This window comes from Zea mays, chromosome 1 (genome assembly GCF_902167145.1).
Source record: "Zea mays cultivar B73 chromosome 1, Zm-B73-REFERENCE-NAM-5.0, whole genome shotgun sequence".
Taxonomy (NCBI): domain Eukaryota; kingdom Viridiplantae; phylum Streptophyta; class Magnoliopsida; order Poales; family Poaceae; genus Zea; species Zea mays.
In genome coordinates this window covers 62316227-62324280 of record NC_050096.1, presented here as the reverse complement: position 1 = coordinate 62324280, position 8054 = coordinate 62316227, and positions in this window count along the sequence as shown.

Sequence of the window (8054 nt, the reverse complement as noted above, 5' to 3'; positions counted from 1 at the left end):
AATGATCAAGGGGGAGATGCAAATGAGGAAGACAAGGAGGATGATAAGCAGAGGCCGCCACACCCAAGAATCCACCAAGCAATCCAACGAGATCACCCCGTCGACACCATCCTCGGCGACATTCATAAGGGGGTAACTACTCGATCTCGTGTTGCACATTTTTGTGAACATTACTCGTTTGTTTCCTCTATTGAGCCCCACAGGGTAGAGGAAGCACTCCAGGATTCAGATTGGGTGGTGGCGATGCAAGAGGAGCTCAACAACTTCACTAGAAATGAGGTATGGCATTTAGTTCCACGTCCTAACCAAAATGTTGTAGGAACCAAATGGGTCTTCCGCAACAAGCAAGATGAGCATGGTGTGGTGACAAGGAACAAAGCTCGACTTGTGGCCAAGGGGTACTCTCAAGTCGAAGGTTTGGATTTCGGTGAAACCTATGCACCCGTAGCTAGGCTTGAGTCAATTCGCATATTATTGGCCTATGCTACTTACCATGGCTTTAAGCTCTATCAAATGGACGTGAAAAGTGCCTTCCTCAATGGACCAATCAAGGAAGAGGTCTATGTTGAGCAACCTCCCGGCTTTGAAGACAGTGAGTACCCTAACCATGTCTATAAGCTCTCTAAGGCGCTTTATGGGCTCAAGCAAGCCCCAAGAGCATGGTATGAATGCCTTAGAGATTTCCTTATTGCAAATGGTTTCAAAGTCGGAAAGGCCGATCCTACACTCTTTACTAAAACTCTTGAAAATGACTTGTTTGTATGCCAAATTTACGTTGATGATATTATATTTGGGTCTACTAACGAGTCTACATGTGAAGAGTTTAGTAGGATCATGACACAAAAATTCGAGATGTCAATGATGGGGGAGTTAAAGTATTTTCTAGGATTCCAAGTCAAGCAACTCCAAGAAGGCACCTTCATCAGCCAAACGAAGTACACTCAAGACATTCTAACCAAGTTTGGGATGAAGGATGCCAAACCCATCAAGACACCCATGGGAACTAATGGGCATCTCGACCTCGACACGGGAGGTAAGTCCGTGGATCAAAAGGTATACCGGTCGATGATTGGTTCATTACTCTATCTATGTGCATCTCGACCGGACATTATGCTTTCCGTTTGCATGTGTGCAAGATTCCAATCCGACCCTAAGGAATCCCACCTTACGGCCGTAAAACGAATCTTGAGATATTTGGCTTATACTCCTAAGTTTGGGCTTTGGTACCCTCGGGGATCCACATTTGATTTAATTGGTTATTCGGATGCCGATTGGGCGGGGTGCAAAATCAATAGGAAGAGCACATCGGGGACTTGCCAGTTCTTGGGAAGATCCTTGGTGTCTTGGGCTTCAAAGAAGCAAAATTCAGTCGCTCTTTCCACCGCCGAAGCCGAGTACATTGCCGCAGGCCATTGTTGCGCGCAATTGCTTTGGATGAGGCAAACCCTGCGGGACTACGGTTACAAATTAACCAAAGTCCCTTTGCTATGTGATAATGAGTGCAATCAAAATGGCCGACAATCCCGTCGAGCATAGCCGCACTAAGCACATAGCCATCCGGTATCATTTTCTTAGGGATCACCAACAAAAAGGGGATATCGAGATTTCTTACATTAACACTAAAGATCAATTAGCCGATATCTTTACCAAGCCTCTTGATGAACAATCTTTTACCAAACTTAGGCATGAGCTCAATATTCTTGATTCACGCAATTTCTTTTGCTAGATTGCACACATAGCTTATCTATATACCTTTGATCATGTCTCTTTTATATGCTATGACTAATGTGTTTTCAAGTCTATCTCAAACCAAGTCATAGGTATATTGAAAGGGAATTGGAGTATTCGGCGAAGACAAAGGCTTCCACTCCGTAACTCATCCTTCGCCGCCACTCCGCGCTTCTCTCCATCTTTAGGGGGAGAATTCAAAGCAAAAGGACTTCGTCTTTGGTATAATCTTAACTCATTTATTTATGACCAAAGGGAAAGATTGCACTTCGAGGGCTCTACTGATTCCGTTTTTGGCGATTCATGCCAAAAAGGGGGAGAAATGAGCCCAAAGCAAAAGGACCGCACCACGCAAAAGGACCGCACCACCACCAATTTCAAAAAACTTAGTGTTAAATATTTTCAATTGGTATCCTATTGTGTTCAAAAGGGGGAGAAAGTAATATTTCAAAATGATATATCAAAACCCTCTTGAACACTAAGAGGAGGATCTCATTTAGGGGGAGTTTTGTTTAGAAAAAGGAAAAGCATTTGAAAAAAGGGGAGAAACTTTCAAATCTTGAAAATGCTTTGCAAAATTCTTATTCACTACCTTTGACTATTTGCAAAAGAACTTTGAAATGGATTTACAAAAGAATTTGCAAAAACAAAACATGTGGTGCAAACGTGGTCCAAAATGTTATATAAGAAAGAAACAATCCATGCATATCTTGTAAGTATTTATATTGGCTCAATTCCAAGCAATCTTTACACTTACATTATGCAAACTAGTTCAATTATGCACTTCTATATTTGCTTTGATTTGTGTTGGCATCAATCACCAAAAAGGGGGAGATTGAAAGGGAATTAGGCTTACACCTAGTCCCTAATTGATTTTGGTGGTTGAATTGCCCAACACAAACATTTGGACTAACTAAGTTTGCCCAAGTGTATAGATTACACAGGTGTAAAAGGTTCACACTCAGCCAATAAAAAGACCAAGTTTTGGATTCAACGAAAGAGCAAAGTGGGAACCGAAGGCCCTCTGGTCTGGGAGCACCGGACTGTCCGGTGCACCAGAGGACTCCAGCTCAAACTCGCCACCTTCGGGAATTTCCAGAGGTGACTCCGCTATAATTCACCGGACTGTTCGGTGTACACCGGACAGTGTCCGGTGCGCCAAGGAAGGTCAGCCTCAGGAACTCGCCAGCTTCGGGAAAACTCCAACGGCTAGTCCGCTAAAATTCACCGGACTGTCCGGTGTGCACCGGACTGTCCGGTGCAACCCCGGAGCAACGGCTATCTCCGCGCCAACGGCTCTCTGCCGCGCATTTAATGCGCGCTCTGCGCGCGCAGATGTCAGGCGCGCCCACTCCGGCACACCGGACAAGGAACAGTAGATGTCCGGTGTACACCGGACACCCAGGCGGGCCCACAAGTCAGAAGCTCCAACGGTCAGAATCCAACGGCAGTGATGACGTGGCAGGGGGCACCGGACTGTTCGGTGTGCACCGGACTGTCCGGTGCGCCATCGAACAGGCAGCCTCCCAACGGCCACATTTGGTGGTTGGGGCTATAAATACCCCAACCACCCCACCATTCATTGCATCCAAGTTTTCCACTTCCCAACTACTACAAGAGCTCTAGCATTCAATTCTAGACACACCAAAGAGATCAAATCCTCTCCAAATTCCACACAACGCCATAGTGACTAGAGAGAGTGATTTGCTTGTGTTCTTTCGAGCTCTTGCGCTTGGATTGCTTTCGTCTTTCTTGATTCTTTCTTTGCAATCAAACTCACTTGTAATTGAGGCAAGAGACACCAAACTTGTGGTGGTCCTTGTGGGAACTTTGTGTTCCAAGTAATTGAGAAGAGAAAGCTCACTCGATCCGTGGATCGTTTGAGAGAGGGAAGGGTTGAAAGAGACCCGGCCTTTGTGGCCTCCTCAACGGGGAGTAGGTTTGAGAAAACCGAACCTCGGTAAAACAAATCTCCGTGTCTCACTTGCTTATTCGCTTGGGATTTGTTTTGCGCCTCTCTCGCGGACTCGTTTCTTTATTACTAACGCTAACCCCGGCTTGTAGTTGTGTTTATATTTGTAAATTTCAGTTTCGCCCTATTCACCCCCCCTCTAGGCGACTTTCACAAACCTTTCACCCCAACGTCTTGTACTTGCTTTCTTTCTTTTGTTTGTCTTTACTCCACTTCTTCCAAAAGCATCATCCTTACCTGGATCTTGAGAACTCCCATTAGGGGCCCATGCCATGCCTCTCGTCTTCAGCTCTTGTGCACTGAGTTTTTCTAGACTCTTGTGCCAGATTGATAATCCGAGTGGGCTTCTCGGTTGTTTGGGCACATTAGGCTTCTTAAGTTCAGATTTAGTATCTGGACTATCGCTAGCTAATTTCTCTATTGTTTGGGTACAACAAGCCAAAGTATCTAACACTTTCTCCGGCTCTGTAATGCATGGATTCATATATGAACTTTTGGATTTTCTATTATCCTTCTTCACTACATAAACTTGCTTGACCATTCGATTCTTATTTTAAGCTCTAGACCGATTCTTATAAAAACGATCTTTGTCATATGATCGTTTCTCAAAATCAGAATTGAAATGAGATGAATATTATATGTTATGTGGTCTAAAATATGAAGAAAAATAAACATTTGAATCATACCAGCCCCAAGATGCATAAGGATGAAAGTACAAAGGAGATGAACCGTATTGCATTGGTATTGGCGGCCCAAAAGGAGGATATGATGCTGATGCATGAAACTCTTCTCCTCGCCAATCCTGATCTCTAGATTTACACTTCAGAGGTGATTTTGATTGCTTCAAATATGCTCTAGATGACTTAGCATTGCTAGTTTGATCAACATCCTTTGCCTTGATTTGCTTGTGATATTTAGCCAGAAGTTGCTAAAAAGTAACCTTCGACTTTTTACCCTTTTGTTTATCATGACCTTCACCTCCAAAACATTTACATTTGGGCATACCTGGTGCACCATGCCCCCCTGATGCCTCCGGTCTTATTAGCCTTTCTTCTGTTCGGAGCCTTTCTGAAAGTCGCCTAGAGGGGGGGGTGAATAGGTAAATCTGAAATTTATAAACTTTAAGCACAACTACAAGCCGGGGTTAGTGTTAGAAATAAAGTCGAGTCCGAAAGAGAGAGCGAAAACAAATCAACCAAAGAAATAGAGCGGATGACACGATGATTTGTTTTACCGAGGTTCGGTTCTTGCAAACCTACTCCTCGTTGAGGTGGTCACAAAGACTGGGTCTCTTTCAACCCTTTCCCTCTCTCAAATGGTCACCTAGACCGAGTGAGCTTTTCTCCTCAATCAAATGGGTCACTTAGACCCCACAAGGACCACCACAACTTGGTGTCTCTTGCTTTGATTACAAAGGTGTTGAGAACAAGAATGGGGAAGAAGAAAAGTGATCCAAGCAACAAGAACTCAAATGAACACAAATGTCTCTCTCTCACAAGCCACTAAGTCTTTGGAATGAGATTGGGACTTGGAGAGGATTTGATCTTTTGTTTGTGTCTTGAATGCAATGGCTGAAAACTTGGATGCTTTGAAGTGGTGGTGGTTGGGGGTATTTATAGCCCCAACCACCAACCCAACCGTTGGGGTTGGGCTGCTGTCGATGGGCGCACCGGACAGTCCGGTGCACCACCGGTCACTGTCCGGTGCGCCAGCCACGTCACCCAACCGTTAGGGTTCGACCGTTGGAGCTCTGACAGCCTGGGCCACCGGATAGTCCGGTGGTGCACCAGACAGTCACTGTTCACTGTCCGGTGCGCCTTCTGGCGCTTTCTCTGACTCTGCGCGAACTGTTCGCGCACTGTAGCGCTTTTCAGGTTTCCGTTGGAGTCGACCGTTGCGCTGTAGCCGTTGCTCCGCTGGTACACCAGAAAGTCCTGTGAATTATAGCGGAGTGGCTTTTCCAGAAACCCGAAGGTGGCGATTTCGAGTTGATCCACACTGGTGCACCGGACACTGTCCGGTGGTGCACCGAACACTATCCGGTGGCACACCGAACAGTTCGGTGCGCCAGGCCAGGGTTCCTTTCGGTTTCTTTTGCTCCTTTCTTTTGAACCCTATCTTGGACCTTTTTATTGGTTTGTGTTGAACCTTTGGCACCTGTAGAACTTATAATCTAGAGCAAACTAGTTAGTCCAATTATTTGTGTTGGGCAATTCAACCACCAAAATCATTTAGGAAAAGGTTTTACCCTATTCCCCTTTCAATCTCCCCCTTTTTGGTGATTGATGCCAACACAAACCAAAGCAAATATATAAGTGCATAATTGAACTAGTTTGCATAAGGTAAGTGCAAAGGTTGCATGGAATTAAATCAATTTAAACTTCTATAAGATATGCATGGATTGCTTTCTTCCTTTTAACATTTTGGACCACACTTGCACCACTTGTTTTGTTTTTGCAAATGTTTTTGGAAATTCTTTTTCAAAGTCTTTTTGCAAATAGTCAAAGGTATATGAATAGGATTTCGAGAAGCATTTTCAAGATTTGAAATTTTCTCCCCCTGTTTCAAATGATTTTCCTTTGACTAAACAAAACTCCCCCTTAATGAAATTCTCCTCTTAGTGTTCAAGAGGGTTTTACAAATTGAAAGAAGATCAAATATTTTAGATACCAATTTTGAAAAACACCTCCTTAAAATATAGATACCAATTGAGATAGAATTTCTTAGAGGAATACTAATTTCAAAGATACCAATTGAAAACAACTTTGTTTCAAAAAAATTTGAAATTGGCGTGGTGGTGCTGTCCTTTTGCTTTGGGCTAATATTCTCTCCCTCTTTGGCATTAATCGCCAAAAAACGGAGTCTTTAAAGCCCTTTTTACTTTCTCCCCAATGGTATGAGTAATAAGAGTGAAGATTATACCAAAGTGGAGAGTGATGCGGAGTGACGGCGAAGGCTAAATGATACTGGTAGAGTGGAGTGGAAGCCTTGTCTTCGCCGAAAACTTCATTTCCCTTTCAATCTATGACTTAGCATAAGAGTTGACTTGAAAACACATTAGTCATAGCACAGGAAAGAGATATGATCAAAGGTACATAAATGAGCTATGTGTGCAAAGTATCAGTCAAAATTCCGAGAATCAAGAATGTTTAGCTCATTCCTAAGTTTGGTAAAGGTTTTCTCATCTAGTGGTTTGGTAAAAATATCGGCTAATTGTTCTTTGGTGCTAACATAAGCAATCTCGATATCCCCCCTTTGTTGGTGATCCCTCAAAAAGTGATACCGAATAGCTATGTGCTTAGTGCCGCTGTGCTCAACGGGATTATCCGCCATGCGGATTGCACTCTCATTATCACATAGGAGAGGGACTTTGGTTAATTTGTAGCCATAGTCCCTAAGGGTTTGCCTCATCCAAAGCAATTGCGCGCAACAATGGCCTACTGTGATATACTCGGCTTCGGCGGTAGAAAGAGCTACTGAATTTTGTTTCTTTGAAGCCCAAGACACCAGAGATCTTCCCAAGAACTGACAAGTCCCTGATGTGCTCTTTCTATCAATTTTACACACTGCCCAATCAGCATCTGAATATCCTATCAAGTCAAAGGTGGATCCCTTGGGGTACCAAAGACCAAACTTAGGTGTATGAACTAAATATCTCAAGATTCTTTTCACAGCCCTAAGGTGAACTTACTTAGGATCGACTTGAAATCTTGCACACATGCATACGGAAAGCATAATATCCGGTCGAGATGCACATAAATAGAGTAAAAATCCTATCATCGACCGGTATACCTTTTGATCTACGGATTTACCTCCCGTGTCGAGGTCGAGATGCCCATTGGTTCCCATGGGTGTCTTGATGGGCTTGGCATCCTTCATTCCAAACTTGGTGAGTATGTCTTGAATGTACTTAGTTTGGCTGATGAAGGTGCCCTCTTGGAGTTGTTTCACTTGAAATCCGAAGAAATACTTCAACTCCCCCATCATAGACATCTCGAAATTTTGAACCATTATCCTACTAAACTCTTCACAAGTAGATTTGTTAGTAGACCCAAATATGATATCATCAACGTAAATTTGGCATACAAACAAATCATTTGCAATAGTTTTAGTAAAGAGTGTAGGATCGGCTTTACCGACTTTGAAGCCATTAGTGATACGAAAATCTCTTAGGCATTCATACCATGCTCTTGGGGCTTGCTTGAGCCCATAAAGCGCCTTTGAGAGTTTATAGACATGATTAGGGTACTCACTATCTTCAAAGCCGGGAGGTTGCTCAACATAGACCTCCTCCTTGATTAGTCCATTGAGGAAGGCACTCTTCACGTCCATTTGATAAAGCTTAAAGCCATGG